We start from the raw sequence: 14,864 nt of genomic DNA, 5'->3' as shown, positions 1-14,864 counted from the left end.
AAAGCCGGTGTTATTTGATTCCCTCAGCAGTTTTGGAGGTTTGTTTATGTTGACATGGCGCTTTACTTGGTCTAACCTACTGAGTCATCATGTAGGTCCTACCCGTTAGTGACCCTTATATTTCTTCTCTTCCTTCTGTCTCTTCTTCGCTACCGTTGCGTGGCCAATTTCACCGAGCTCATCCATGGCGTCCACGATTGAATGCAAGAGAGGTAGGGGAAGAGAAGAGAATAGAATATGACTAAAAGCTTCTTGGCCTGCTCGAGGGCGTAGGGTGGTTGAAGTGGAAGAGATCAAAGATGTTGTTGGTGTAGACGTGGATAGGACGGTCAGGGTGCTCCGTCTCCAACAGTGGCAGTGTTGGTATTTCTTAACAATATTACTAGAAATATAATTCCCAGCAATAGCGCAGAAATACTTTTGGTATATTATGGTTACAGAGTTCATCCGTAAGCGCACGGATATACCATTGTAGCATTTCACCCGAGAGTATTCCAAGGTATCGTGTTTGTTTAATCTCGTGGGAAGATTATAATAAAGAGAACCGTACTAATAATTTATATATTACTTGCAACAACCAAAGTCTAAGCAGGGGTTAATATAATTCAAGGGTAGAGTGACACTAAGCAGAAACATTCATACACTGATACACTCATTCATAATTATCTAATTTAAGTGGAAAGAATATAGAAAGATATATTCATATACTTCTAGTATACATGCATATTTTATATACATCCTAGTTATATTATTACTTAGCTAATAATCTCTTTCCGATGCCCTCCTGGTGCTTCGAGAAGTCACCCATGATTGCCGAGTTCCTTACGACAATCCGTCGTGACCATCCAACCGGGGCTAAATACGAAGAAGTACCCTCCCCAGGAAATTAACTTAGGACTATATACACGCGCGGAGGAATACCCGTACTGAGCTGTCACCATCAGCGACCCACCTCGCTTCCACAGCATATAACCCCAAATAATGATATCTAGTAATCTAAACACCACGCTTAAATTACCAAATACTACTCTAATGTCATCATCATGACATAGAGTCATCGTAAATACGATCACTATACACACACCATTGCATCTTCCAGATAAGCTAGCATCATAATAAATATAACTTGGACATATAATAAAGTTGGTATTCGTAAACTCGAAAAGTAGTACAATACCAAAGTAGTATAAAGAAGAATATTCTAAATAAAATACAAGTCTTACAAAAGAAGGAAAAGCTACTAGAGCCATACCGCCATCCCCTTCTCACTGCCGCTCCCCCCTCCTCACCGCCGCGACGGCGGGGGCGGCCGATCCGGTGCCCGCCATCCCCTCCTCACTGCCGCTCCCCCTCCTCACCACTCCTCCTCCCCTCTTCACTGCCGCAGTGGCGGGGGCGGCTTTGCTGCCTCGGGCGGCCCCGCTCTGCATGGATCCGACGCCAAGGGCGGCAGGGGCGGCCGATCTGGTGCCGGCAATGATGGCGGGTGGTGGGGGCGACGGATCCAGTGCTGGCGACGACGGCGAGTGGCGGGGGCGACGGACCCGGTGTCGGCGACGCCGTGCGGCGGCGGGCTAGGGTTTAGGTTTTTTTGATTTTTATTTTTTTTGTTTGCTAAATTTATTTTTTCATGCGGCCGGTATAAGCGACCGCATACGAAAATAGGATTTTCGCATACGGTTGTGCCGCCCATATGCGAAAAGCTTGATTTTTGCAGACCTTCTCGCCCATGCATTTGGGGCAACCGCATCCAAAGATTCCCTTCGCCCGCATGCAAAAAGCCTTTGTGTAGTAGTGCCGGGCGGTCTGACTGAGTAGCCTGACGGTCAAACCAACAAACTCTAGGAGGGAGTTAATTTCGAGTTGTTTTTGTGGATTTTCTAGATTGCTTCATGCTTATGACTTATAGATGGCTTCTATACATATGTGATAATTGTTTTGTGTGCTGATATGAGTCAAGTTGGTGCAAACTTATACTCGGATATGAAGTTTCTTTGCTGTTCATGTGTAGGTGTTGCTTGAGGTTATGGGAGTTTAGCTGGTAATGGTTCGGGACTAGACTTGGTAGAATTTGAGATCCGGACAGTCAAGGAGATCACGCAACATGCTCAGACTAGAGAACGATGCACGTGGATGTGAAAGTTTTCATATGTCATACATGTGGTGTTACATGCGTATGGACGGATGAATCAAATTTGGATCAGAGTCTAAGTTTGGTAAGTTTGGAGTGTGGAGTTTTATGGGGATGTTGTTTCCTGGTTTGGTAGGTTTCCTATGTGATTATGAGTTCTAGTTATAGTTGAATTCGTGGTTAGGTTCAGCCATGTTTTGGGTATAAATAAAAGAGGGGTTAAAGTTAGAAGTATATCAACTTTTTGGGAGAGAAAATTTAGAGTTTGCTTCGAGACTTCGATTCAGTTTGTTCGTGAATTGAGAGAAGAGTGCTTTAGACACATCGATGTAATAAAATTAATTTACTTTCAAGAGTTTCGTCCATTTGTGTTTCCCGGATCCCGACGGTCCGACCGAAGTACAATGAGCGGTTAGATCAGCGTCAGTGGTGGCAGCAAGCAAATAAGGAGACCGACAGGTGGTCCAACCGGTGGCGATCTGACCAACGACTAGGGTTAGGACTGACTCGCATTGATCTGGCGGTGTGATCAAAGCAACTTCATCAGTTCGAGGGTGATCTTTTAATTCTTAAAAAAAGATTTAGTTTTGGTGTTCCTACCATTTATCTCCCTCTGGTAAACTTGGTTCTTGTATTTGATCCCACATCAATATTTGGTAGAAAACACCCAAAATTTTATGTCTCGATTTTCAAATATAATTATATCTTTTCTTTTTTCTTATCTGCATGTATAATAATTGATTTGTAAGCGGTATTCAAAAATATATTGTTCATTTCTGGTGTCTTAATATGTAGGCTGTGTTTAGATGGTGGAAGAGTTAGGAAGTTGGGAGAAAGTTGGTACTTTGGGGAAAAGGTTGGTAGTTTATGTGTGTAGGAAAATTTTCGATGTGATGTGATGAAAAGTTGGGAATTTAGGGGAACTAAACACGGCCGTAGTTATTTTCTTCTTTTTTTTTTGGGCTCGTATAATGAATACAATAGGAAAACAATATTCCAAAAAACCTTCGTCTGTTTCAGTGTCCTAATATTTTTTTCCCGTTTCCACTCCTAATCTCTTTTTTTCTATTCGTTAGATTAACGTGGGATTTGTAAACCGTGAAAGCCAACATAAAGACTCTTTTTCTATTACTCCCTCCGTTTCACAACGTAAGTCATTCTAGCATTTCTAGCATTTTCTATGTTCATACCAATATTAATGAATCTAGATATATATATCTATATAGATTCATTAGCACCAATATAAATGTGGGAAATGCTAGAATGACTTACATTGTGAAACGGAGGAAGTACTTTCTAAGTTAATAACTAGATCACGGCTTAAAAGTTTATACCCAAGAAAAGTTTATATATCTGATTTGGATTCATATTCAAATGTTTCTAATAAAATGTTTGTATATTAAAGTATTTTTTACTAAGCTTGTATAGTTTTTCTCGATGTAAAGTTTCTACTTATAAACATATATTAACTTTCATGGATAGCATTTCGTGGTGGGTTACATGCCCGGATGCACGTGCGTGAACAACCCCCCCCGCCCCCCCAATTAGACCCACCCGAAGCTATTGTAGTATAGATTTACTCCCTCCGCTCTTAAAAAAGTCAATTTAGAAGGGAATATGACCCCCTCTTAGTATAACGAATATGAACAATTTAGGCAAAGGGCTGTATTCGTTATATTAGGAGGAATCATATTTTTTACTAGGTTGACTTTTTTTTTTTAACGGATGGAGTATGTGACTAGTGTAGCTATAGATGGCCATATAGCCCGAGACCCGTGGCCTGGCCAAAGGCACGTTGTTTTGGCCCGGTCCAAGCACAGCACGGCCCAACTCAGGGTCGTGCCCGTGCCGGCCCGGCCCAACAGCTGGGCCGTGCCTGGGCCGCACCCTTGGCATGGTAGGCCGGCCCGGCACAGCACGACCAAATTAAAAAAATCGAGGATGTAAAATAGACTTACTGAACCGTATAAGACAGGGCCCGGGGCATACCCTTGGCCCGCCGCCGAACGCCACGAACGAGTAGGGCGGCAGCGGCGGTGGCGCCGCCGACGCCGCCTGGGCGTCGAACCGCGACGGCAAGAACTTGGTCGGGTCCATGTGCGTCACGCATGGCGACCAGAACGACTGCCACCCTTTCGGGATGACGTAGCCGTCGACCTCGATGTCCTCGGGTGCTCTCCTGCGCGACGCGCCACGACAGCTTCATCCTCGTGACGTCCTCCCATGGGCGTCGCGTTCTTGCTTGCTCTTGGCTATCTCGTCATGCTCTGCATCCATCAATCGTGGCCGGCTATGGCGGTTGTTAGGGTGTTCGATCTTTTTTTGGCGAAAGGAAATGTTAGTCTTGGGGTTGGATTAATACTTGCCTTGGACCATGGCGGCGAGTGTGGCTGGGTCGTTGGCGAGCTAGGTGGCGGACCATGAAGGTCAAGAGGATGGCGGAGGTGTCGTGGCCGGCGACGACGGCGTTCGAGCACGGACTTGTCGACGATCTCCTCCTCGGCCAGCAGCCGCCGGCCGCCGTCGCCGTCTCGATCGGAGGCTCACGAGGCAGCTGATGGGATCGTCCGTTGGGGACGACTTGCCCTGCTCCTCCAGGTTGGCCTTCTTCTCCCTCAGCTCACGGTCGCCTCGAGCAGCCGGCGCGCCGTCGCGCTCGATCGCCCTGAGGCCGTTGCGGAACGCGGTGAAAGGCAGATGAGATCCACCGGCACCGACCGCGTGCCCTCCAGCATGCCGGCGAACGCGTCGGCGAGCTGCTCCCGGATGGCGCCGGGCTCGAGCCCGAACAGCAGGGTGGCGATGATGTCGAACGTCAGCGTCTTCGTCAGCGGGAGCACCGTGACGGTGCGGCGGCCGGCCCACCTGTCGGCGAGGTGGCGCCTGACCTCACCTCGCCGTCGATCTTTCCCACGTACCGCCGCAGCATCTCCGGCTTGAGGAACTGCATCAGCGCGCCGACGAGCTCCAGCCTCCAGGATGTTCATCCTCCCGAGGATCGTCGCCAGGCTCCGTGGCTGCTTGGGCGCCGGCGCCGGAGGAACACCACCTTGTTCGCCGCCGGCCCGGCGAGGAGCACCGTCGGCGCGCCGAACAGCGACAGCTTCAACACGGGGCCGTACCTGTCGATCCTGTCCTGCAGCCATCGCTCGGCGGTGTTGCGCCCGCATGGCGCGCAGCAGGGCCAGGCTCTGCCCGATCAGCGGTAGGCCGAGGGATCCCGGCGGCAGGTTGCGCCGCCGCGGCGGCGCCCTCCTCGCTCTCCCCGCCAGGTGCACGGCCAGCGGCGTCAGGAGGGCGACGAGGAGCGCCACGACGAAGGCGATCGCCATCGCAGCAGTAGGAACTAGGAAGGGGCCAAGTGGGTGGCTTGGAGAACGAGTGCGACTGTGTGTGTGTATAGATGGCCATATGGCCTGAGGCCCAAGGCCCATGGCCCAGCCCAAAGCCCACAATTTTGGCCCAGCCCAAGCACAGCATGGTCTGATTGGGGTCGTGCCTGGGCTGCACCCTCGGAACGGTGGGCCAGCCCGGCACGGCCCATTCAAATAAAAAAAATATAGGGACGCAAAATAGACTTATATAATCGTAAAAGGCAAGGCCTAAGACAAGAGGTATACAAAATAGATTTATTTTCCAACAATTTAAACAGGAAAAAGTTCACTTTGACTCCCTTAAATGTCGGCCGAATCTAATTTGTACCCCTCAACCAAAAAACCGGATAGAATGACTCCCCGAACTATTGAAACCAGTGCAATTTGACTCCCCCAGTGGTTTTGGAGGGTGGTTTTGCTGACGTGGCGATGTTGACCTGGTCTTAGTCCCACGTGGCGCTTACGTGGCATAGGAATTAAAAAATATTATTGTGGGACCACTAACATGTGGGGCCCACATGTCATCCCTCTCTCTCTAACTACTCTTCCCTTCTCCCATTCTCATCCGGCGGCAACTTCCCCACTCTCTCTCCCGGCGGCGGTGTGGAGGCAGGGCGCAGAGATCCCTATGCGGCATGAAGGCCGGTCGAGGTGGCGTGGAAGAGGCTCGTTGCCTCCCCCTCTCTCTCCCGGCGGCCATGGATGGCGAGGTGGACGACGCGTTGTGGGGCAGAGATGTTGGCGCCGGCGGCGGGGTGGTCGACGAGGAGGACGGCGACGGAGGAGGCGGCCCGAGAGCTAACAATTAAATAAAATAATTGTAGCCCACTCCAATATTCCACGCTTGAGACTTGAGGGGGTCTCGCGTGAGGGGGAGTGTTGGAGTGTATAAAGTGAATTGCCCGCCTTTCCCTATCAGCTTAGGCTTTTAGGTGTAACTGGCTGGTGCATGCAACTTAATATGGTATCAGAGCCAGAGGTCTCGAGTTTGAATCCTGGCTGGCGCACAATTAAATAAAATAATTGCAGCCCACTCCAATATCCCACGCTTGAGACTTGAAGGGGTCTCGCGTGAGGGGGAGTGTTGGAGTGTATAAAGTGAATTGCCCGTCTTTCCCTATCAGCTTAGGCTTTTAGGTGCAACTGGCTGGTGCATGCAACTTAATATGGTATTAGAGCCAGAGGTCTCGAGTTCGAATCCTGGGTTACATAAAATAATTGCAGCCCACTCCAATATTCCATGTTTGAGACTTGAGGGGGTCTCGCGTGAGGGGGAGTGTTGGAGTGTATAAAGTGAATTGTCAACCTTTCCCTATCAGCTTAGGCTTTTAGGTGCAACTGGCTGGTGCATGTAACTTAATATGGTATCAGAGCCAGAGGTCTCGAGTTCGAATCCTGGCTGGCGCGCAATTAAATAAAATAATTGCAGCCCACTCCAATATTCCACGCTTGAGACTTGAGGGGGTCTTGCGTGAGGGGGAGTGTTGGAGTTTATAAAGTGAATTGCGCCTTTCCCTATCAGCTTAAGCTTTTAGGTGCAATTGGCTGGTGCATGCAACTTAATACCAACGCCCTCGCCGTCAGGCCCTTGCTGCCGGACGCCGCCGTCGCCAGCGCGGGCTGGAAGGGGCAACCCCACCGCCTTGCCCGACCTCCACCCGACGCCGCCCGGTGGTGGCGAGACAGAGCTCGGCCGTTGAGGCTGAGAGGCGTATGCGAAGCGCGGCGGCGCACCGCCTCCACCCGACGCCGCCCGGGCCGCCTCCAGGGCGCTGCCGCGCTGGGCCAACCGCTGAATGAAGCTTGTTTGATTACTGACTAAGCATTGCCACAATTCAGGAGCTAAATGTCCTCCGTTCTTCAAGTTCAGATTGACAATTCCTTTTGCGATTATTCAGACTGAGAATCCAGAATCTAAGTACAGTAACCGAAGCAAAGATCCACTCGATACAAGATCAATGCACTTTTGTTCCAGATACATGTTGCTCGATGTTTATGCTTTTTTCAGTCCTCTTGTCGACGGCCTCAGTGCCAAATTGTCCCAAAATTCAGACGGAGAGAAAGAGCATGCTGCATGCTGCTGCTGCTGCAGAAGTCCAAATCCTGATCGTTTTCAGGTTTATCATTTGGGGGAAGAGGCGACACGGGGAGGTGACCGCTTCGGGTCGTGCTCGTGCGGCCGGCTCAGCCGTGAGCGGAGGCGGCGCCCGCGCAGCTGACTTGGCTGTGCGTAGCGGCGGCGGTTCGGCGACGAGCTCAAGCTGGGCTCGGGTGTGGTGATGACGACGGCTTGGGCGGATGAAGACCACGGCGACGGCTACTTTGGTGGTGGACGACGCCGGGGCACCGACGCTCGACGGTGGCGAGGTGGAGTCGGGGCTCCATGTCACCGGCGTGAGGAGGGAAAGAAGGGAGAGAGGGATGAGGAAGGAGGGAAGAGAGAGGATGACACATGGGCCTCCACATTTCAGTGGGTCCCACAATTTTTTTTTTGTTTATGATATATGGATCCTACGCATATTTTTTAAATTCGAGTGCCATCTAACCGCCACATCAGCGCCATGTGGAAGGATGACCGGGTCAATACCGCCACGTATGCGCCACGTCAGCAAAACCATCCTCCAAAACCGCTGAGGGAGTCAAATTGCACCAGTTTTAATAGTTCGGGGAGTCATCCTATTCGGTTTTGCGGTTCAGGGTTATGGATTAGATTCGGCCGACATTTAAGGGAGTCAAAGTGGACTTTTTCCATTTAAACAGTTTATAGAGGTGAGAGACCAAAAATAGACTTTTTCTATGAGCAAGCACGATGGACCTTCGTGCCTTCGGGCCGGCCCGGCATGGCCCAAGTAGTATTGGGCCGTGGATGCCGCCCGTGGGCTGGCATGGCACGGCACGGCCCGGTGCGTCGGTAGGGCCATGTCGGCCCGACAAGCCTCGGCCCATGCACGGCCGGGCTTGCGCCCGTGCCGTGCCGGGCAGCTCAGATGCCATCTATATGTGTGTGTGGCTAAGCTTGGATTGAGGCAGACGAGAAAGAAATCTACCCAACTTCATTATAGCCTTATAAGAGGATCGTTAGTTGTTACTTACTTCGTTTAATTGAGTTTATACAAAAATATTGTAGCGTTTTCAACACAAAACTAACATATTATCAAAGATAGATTTAATAAAACCAATTTAATATTTTAGACGTTGATAAATATTTTTATAAATTTAGTTAAATTTAATAGAGTTTAACTAGAAAAAAAATTAAAACGACTTGCCACCGAGCGAGTAAGAGTTAGAGAATGTGTACTTGTTTTCAATAGTTACGACTTTGACCAATGAAATCATTTACAAACATTTGACAACGCATGGAACCAACTATATACTCCCTCATCTTTTCTTTTTAAATATTTTATAAAAATATATCATATTATTAAAGCATTTTGCATCCTAAACAATTATAGTACTTACATTAACCAAAACATAAATGTTTTTATTGGTGAAAAATAAAATTATAGGGGTCAAGTGTCAAATTATAAGAGTGATCGCCCTGAAGGTAACTGCGTGCTTGGTCTGTCACGTGGGTGCCCAAATGATCTAATCACTAATAAAGATTTGGCCGTACGCAGAAAACAAGATTTTAATAGGGATGGGTTTGGAAGAGAGAGCCACAGATCGAGTCCTGTCTCTCAGCCAACACCAATTTCTACATCACGTGGGCTGCGGACTGGCTTACTTAGGGGAGTACTTCGTTTACTGTGACATATTTTCCAAACCGTTAAAAGATGTGTCTTTTAAAAAATTAAAATAAAATTATTATTTTAAAAATTAGAATAACTAATTATATGTAAATCATCTTTCTCTTCCTCGTTTTTGTGTGCACTTTACAAATTCCCTCTAATCGGGTGGAAGGTCGCCACATTCATTAGGAGATTAGGCTTTTATTTTCTTCCTCCTCTCCCCTCCTGTATCTTATCCCTTTTGTGTTTTTGATTTTTCGGCCCGCTCTGTAAATACTTTTATTCCTTCTTAATACATGCGCCCCTCATGTATCAAAAAAAACAAATTCCCTCTAAACTGTGTTTTTCTATCGAAGCCTAATTCTTGTTTCATGCTAAAAAAAAACTAAGAGAAAATTGAGAGAGGTGAGGATACTGTTTGTGAAAAAAAAAAAGCATGCTTGTCTGTTCAAGAAAGTGGACAAAAGAAGAGGAAAAAAGAATTGATTGAGCAGCAACTGACGGAAACTGATAGAAAGGAAAGTCAGACGAGGATGACCTATTTGAGCAAGAATGGAGGAAAAGAATATAAATTAGAGGATAAAATGGAGATCTATGAACAAGAGGAGAGATTTTCGCAGAGGAGATGTGGAGAACAATGTATCTTGAAGGGCGATTCTAATTCTAATAACTCCTTTTTCATGGATTGGAAAATAGGAGAAGGAAGAGTCACATTTTCTCACTACAAAAGGGTTATGAGCTGCTAACAGAATCCTAGAGCATACAGGAGGACATCTATGGGTACTATGGCCTTATTTGGCAAAGTGGCAGGGAGAAGAAACTGCAAATACACTTGAAAGAGGGAGTGTGGGCTAATGGAGGGGGGTTTGACTGAGGGTGGTTAAGTTTACTACAAACTTCACAACAGTAGAGCTATAAGTGCAGATAAACTAACTAGCTGACTGATTTACCTAATGGCACACGTAGACCCTTTTTTAATAAAACCAAAAGAAAAAGGAATTCCTTAGGCATCTGTTTTTATGATAAACACTATAACATTGTAGGCCATTCCACATTTTTCTACATAATGATCTTAAGTCACTCCATTTCTGAATAACTTTACCACAACCTTCATACCTGCAACACTCTGACACCTCAATTAAACTGGAGAAAACATAAACTGAAACGCATGGTAATAGACAGAAACATGTGGATCATTTTAAGCATGAGCATATTCAGGGGGGGCTTCTGGTCTCAAGTTCAATTGGGAGTCCAAGAACAGGCATCGGAAGAGGATCTTTCCTGTAACCTTCTTTGCAGCACAATTTCCACCTGAACTGCCTCACTAGGTAGTGCATGGTAACCAATGTCTCGGTCCTTGCAAACTCGTTTCCAGGGCACATTCTTGGGCCTCCCCCAAATGGCACGAAGCAATAAGGTGGGATTGAAGTCTGGTTGTCAAATCTAGTAGGGTCAAACTTGACCGGGTCATTGAAAAAATTTCCGTCCAAATATGTGATACTTTGAGCAGTGAAGACCTAGCATCGCAAGATGTATGTGAGAGTAATAAAAAGGAATATAGCAGTTGGGTACATTATTCAGATCGAAATATCACTGCGACACTAATGGCATTATTGGAATGGAAAAGATATCCAATGACAAAAGAAATTGGATAGTAGAAAAATACTTACTTTCCAGCCTTTTGGAATGTGATAGCCTCGGTATTCGATGTCTTTGATAGCTGTTCGGAAGCTTCCAAATATTGGGGGAACAGTCCGTAGTGTCTCCAATGCCACCTTCCATGTGTACTTCATCCTTGAGACATCATCCCAGGTTAAAGGTTCATTAGGTCCACTGCTACTAGCTATCTCCTCTTGTTCTGTGGTTCACGATAGGTGCAAATGATACCGTGCTACTCAGAAGATCAAAACACCAAAATACAGGCGCACGATACAATATAGAGTACTAGGTGCTCACCCTCAGTTATCTTGCCAAGGATGTCTGGATCATTAGCTAGGTACCGGAGCAGGAAGGTGATAAGAACAGCCGAATTCCCATAACCGGCAGTCAGGAGTACGATTGCATTGTCCACAATGTCCTCCACTGTGAGCGAGTGTGTGCCTTCAGAGCGCAAAACAAGCATGTATGTGAAGAAATCATCAGCTGAACTGGAATGGCCTTGCTGCAATGTTGCTTCCCTTTCGCGAGCAATTTGCCTGAGTACCTTCCTGATCCTCCGGCTCGCACTCAGGCCCTTGTTGAACTTGGTGAAGGGTATATTCACTGGTAGTGATAGCAAAGCCTGCACCAATGTCTCAAAGTCGGTGGCAAGGGCTTCTCTGATGGGACCTATCCCTTGTCCAAAGACGACCGAGCAGATGATGTCAAAGGTGAGCCTCTTCGCCAAGGGTGCAACCTATAATCACCAAAGTAACTCACATACATGTCCATACTATAAAAAGTTGTTTTTACTATACATAAAGGTCTAACAATTCAAACAATAGTAACGCAATGTTCATACCTTGAAAGTTTTATGACCAACCCAGTTCAGGTCAATGTGCCTCCTGACCTCCTCATCCATCTTACGCATATACTTCGTCACCATCTCTGGCCTCAGAATGGACCGCCCAATGATGGTGTTGATCGCCTTTGTCTGGGTGAAAATGAGGTCCTGGTTGCTGAATACAAAGTGATTGGCCGCCGGGCCAGCCATAAGCACCGTCGGTGAGCCAAAAAGTGACATCTTGAACACAGGGCCATACTTCTTGATCCTGTCCTGGTACCACTGGTAATCAGTATTACTGCGGAGGGCACGAAGAAGGGAGATGCTCTGGCCAATCACTGGGAAGCCAAGGGAACCTGGAGGGAGATTATAGGATGAGTACTTGCGCCTGATGACAAAGTGGAGGAGGATGGGTATGAGCAAGGCAAGCAGCAGAGCAAAAGGCATGGATGAATCCATTGATGGAGTATGTTGTTATGCACTATGAAGTTTGGCTGATCAGTTTGTGGATTTGTATACATGTATATATGTAGGCAGACCAGAGTTGTTTTCTTTCTCCATGATAGACAAGGGTGTATGGTTGAACAAATTTGATATTTTCTCCCGAACTCAGTAAAAGGCCTAGTTGGTGAAGCTGAATATATCACTTTCTCAAAAGTCATACAACAAACAAGCAAAGATTACAAATTGAGATAAGGGGACAGAAAGATCATTGTCACCAGAGTAATGAGTCTGATTCATGATAACTTAAAGGGGCATTTGCAAATTTACCACCAGTTTTTTCAATATTGTAAGGATGCCACTCGAATGACAGTTCTAGTGGTATTTTTACAATTTTTTAGTGGCAGTTTTGCAATAACGATTCAAAGTAGTAGTAAATTTGCAATTGCCCCTAACTTAAAATATTAGTTTATAAGTAAACAATTCTATCACGCCACATGATAGGAGCAGCTTAGCACGACATAGGTGAATAACTGGAAATAAATGGAAGCCACAGCTCAAAGAATCACATTTATGCTAGCCAATATAATTTCTAGATTTATGCTAGTTAAAGAATCGCATTTCCTCCTCAAATGAAAGACAGAAAAACGAATTCCCTAAAAAAACTAAGGGAAGAACATAGACACAAGCAAATAAAGAGATGAACTGAATATTCCTTTGGATCTAATATTAGTTTGAGGAAAGATGCTACATACAGCAGCATTAAATTTTGCAAAGCAAGCAAAGCAAACCATTGAAAAGATCTGGTGACAACAATTTGGTCATCCCTAAGGAAACGATCCATGTCCTATCCTATGTAATAAGAAATTTTGAACAATATTCTAGATTTAATTCTTCTGCATAACTGCAGGACTCTCGATCAACAAGTATAGTTTTAGCCTTAGCACAGGCCATGTATGCAGGACAGCCCTTTTTTTTTTTTTGGCATATTATTATGCAGAATATTTGCCAGGAAAAACAGGTAGACATTTCAAAAATTAGAAGCAAATTACATACTTAGTGGTCAGAAAAGTTTAGCTCCAGTTCTATATATGTGCCTGTGCACAAAATGACACATTTACCGTAGCCGCAGTTCTTCTGAAAATGGCATGGCCCTGCAATATAGATTACAGAACAGTACTTCACAATATATCTAGGGTGTGTTCAGTTCTTAAAAAAAGTTGGAAGTTTGGAAAAAAAGTTAGAAGTTTATGTGTATAGGAAAGTTTTGGATGTGATGTGATGTGATGAAAAGTAAGAAGTTTGGAGTAGTTGGGGGTGAACTAAACACGACTCTATAAGCAGATGATTCCTCCCAAATATAGCATGGCCGTTTATTTAATAACGTAGGCAAAATCAATGCATTATCAGGATACACCACAATGACCTCGAGGGCCACTTAGATCCTGAAAAACTGGGCAAAAAAAGGAAAGGAAAACGACAGGTCGGATAACATATTCTGAAAATCCACAATAGTCAACTTCTAAGAACAAAAAATGTACACAGACAGATGGACTTCGAAGGGATAGACTCTACCCAATATAGATTCGGAGATCACATCATGAATGCAGGTTCGATTTAATAATATAATTTGTCCACGAATCGAAATCGGCAATAATCAGGCCAGGAGATCATTATTCTCCTATACCGATTTTAGGCAGCGATCATTTTACACTAATCCACACCACCAGACCTGACTGAAACCCACCCCAATTCCATCTGCGCCATCACAGATTCACAGCTCGTTCAGCCCCCCATCACAGCTTGCCGGCCCACTGGCGCACCGCCACCGGCCGACGGTGCGCGCCGCCGACGGCGAGCCCCGCACAAGGCTGCGCAGCTGACGGCCGCCGAATGCGGAAGATCGAGCCGGAGAATGTGGGAGACCAGCCTAGGCCCATGGCCGGATGACCTCAGCCGTCCAGCCCAACCTCCTTAGAAGGCCGGTTTTATGTCCAAAACTGATGGAAATTAACTCCTCATAACTATGCTACAGTATCAAACTTTTAAACTTTGACCATGGTTTTTAAAGTAAATTTTATAAAACTCCATCTAGTATAGTCTAGGTTACACAAAAATACATGAATTTTGGCACGTGACACATATCCTCGCGTATTATGGTCATAAAGTTTCACACAGTCCCACCATTAACCATTTTGACATATTCCTATATTAAAATTTGACTCTCTCAAATATAACTTCAATCTAATTCATATCCTGAATTGCAATGCCAGATATCTTGATCTTCAACCATTAAAGTCAGTGTTATTTGATTCCCTCAGCAGTTTTGAAGGGTTGTTTACGTTGACATGGCGCTTTAGTTGGTCCAACCTGTTGAGTCATCCTATAGGGCCTACCTGTCAGTGACCCTTATATTTCTTCTCTTCCTTTGGCCTCTTCTCCACTACCGCTGCGTGGCCAATTCTACCGAGCTCATCCATGGCGCCCACGATTGAATGCAAGAGAGGTAGGGGAAGAGGAGAGAATAGAATGACTAACAGCTTCTTGGCCTACTCGATGGCGTAGGGTGGTCGAAGTGGAAGAGATCAAAGATGTTGTCGGTCAGTCGGTGTAGACGTGGATAGGACGGTCGGGGTGCTCCATCTCCAGCAGTGGCAGCAGTGTCTGGTGGGTGTTTTCTGATGTGGGCTTGAAATTGGAGAGATCAT

General features: G+C 46.2%; 2 pseudogenes; both read right to left on the bottom strand.

The window, feature by feature from the left end:
- Nucleotides 1–3,877: 3,877 nt before the first annotated feature.
- Nucleotides 3,878–5,463, bottom strand: LOC127780778 (cytochrome P450 716A1-like; annotated as a pseudogene).
- A 4,818-nt stretch (nt 5,464–10,281) lies between these two features.
- Nucleotides 10,282–12,280, bottom strand: LOC127780777 (cytochrome P450 716B1-like; annotated as a pseudogene).
- Nucleotides 12,281–14,864: the final 2,584 nt, after the last annotated feature.

This window comes from Oryza glaberrima, chromosome 7 (genome assembly GCF_000147395.1).
Source record: "Oryza glaberrima chromosome 7, OglaRS2, whole genome shotgun sequence".
NCBI lineage: Eukaryota > Viridiplantae > Streptophyta > Magnoliopsida > Poales > Poaceae > Oryza > Oryza glaberrima.
The sequence above is the reverse complement of the archived record's forward strand: the minus strand, read 5'-3'. Positions and strand labels throughout refer to the sequence as shown.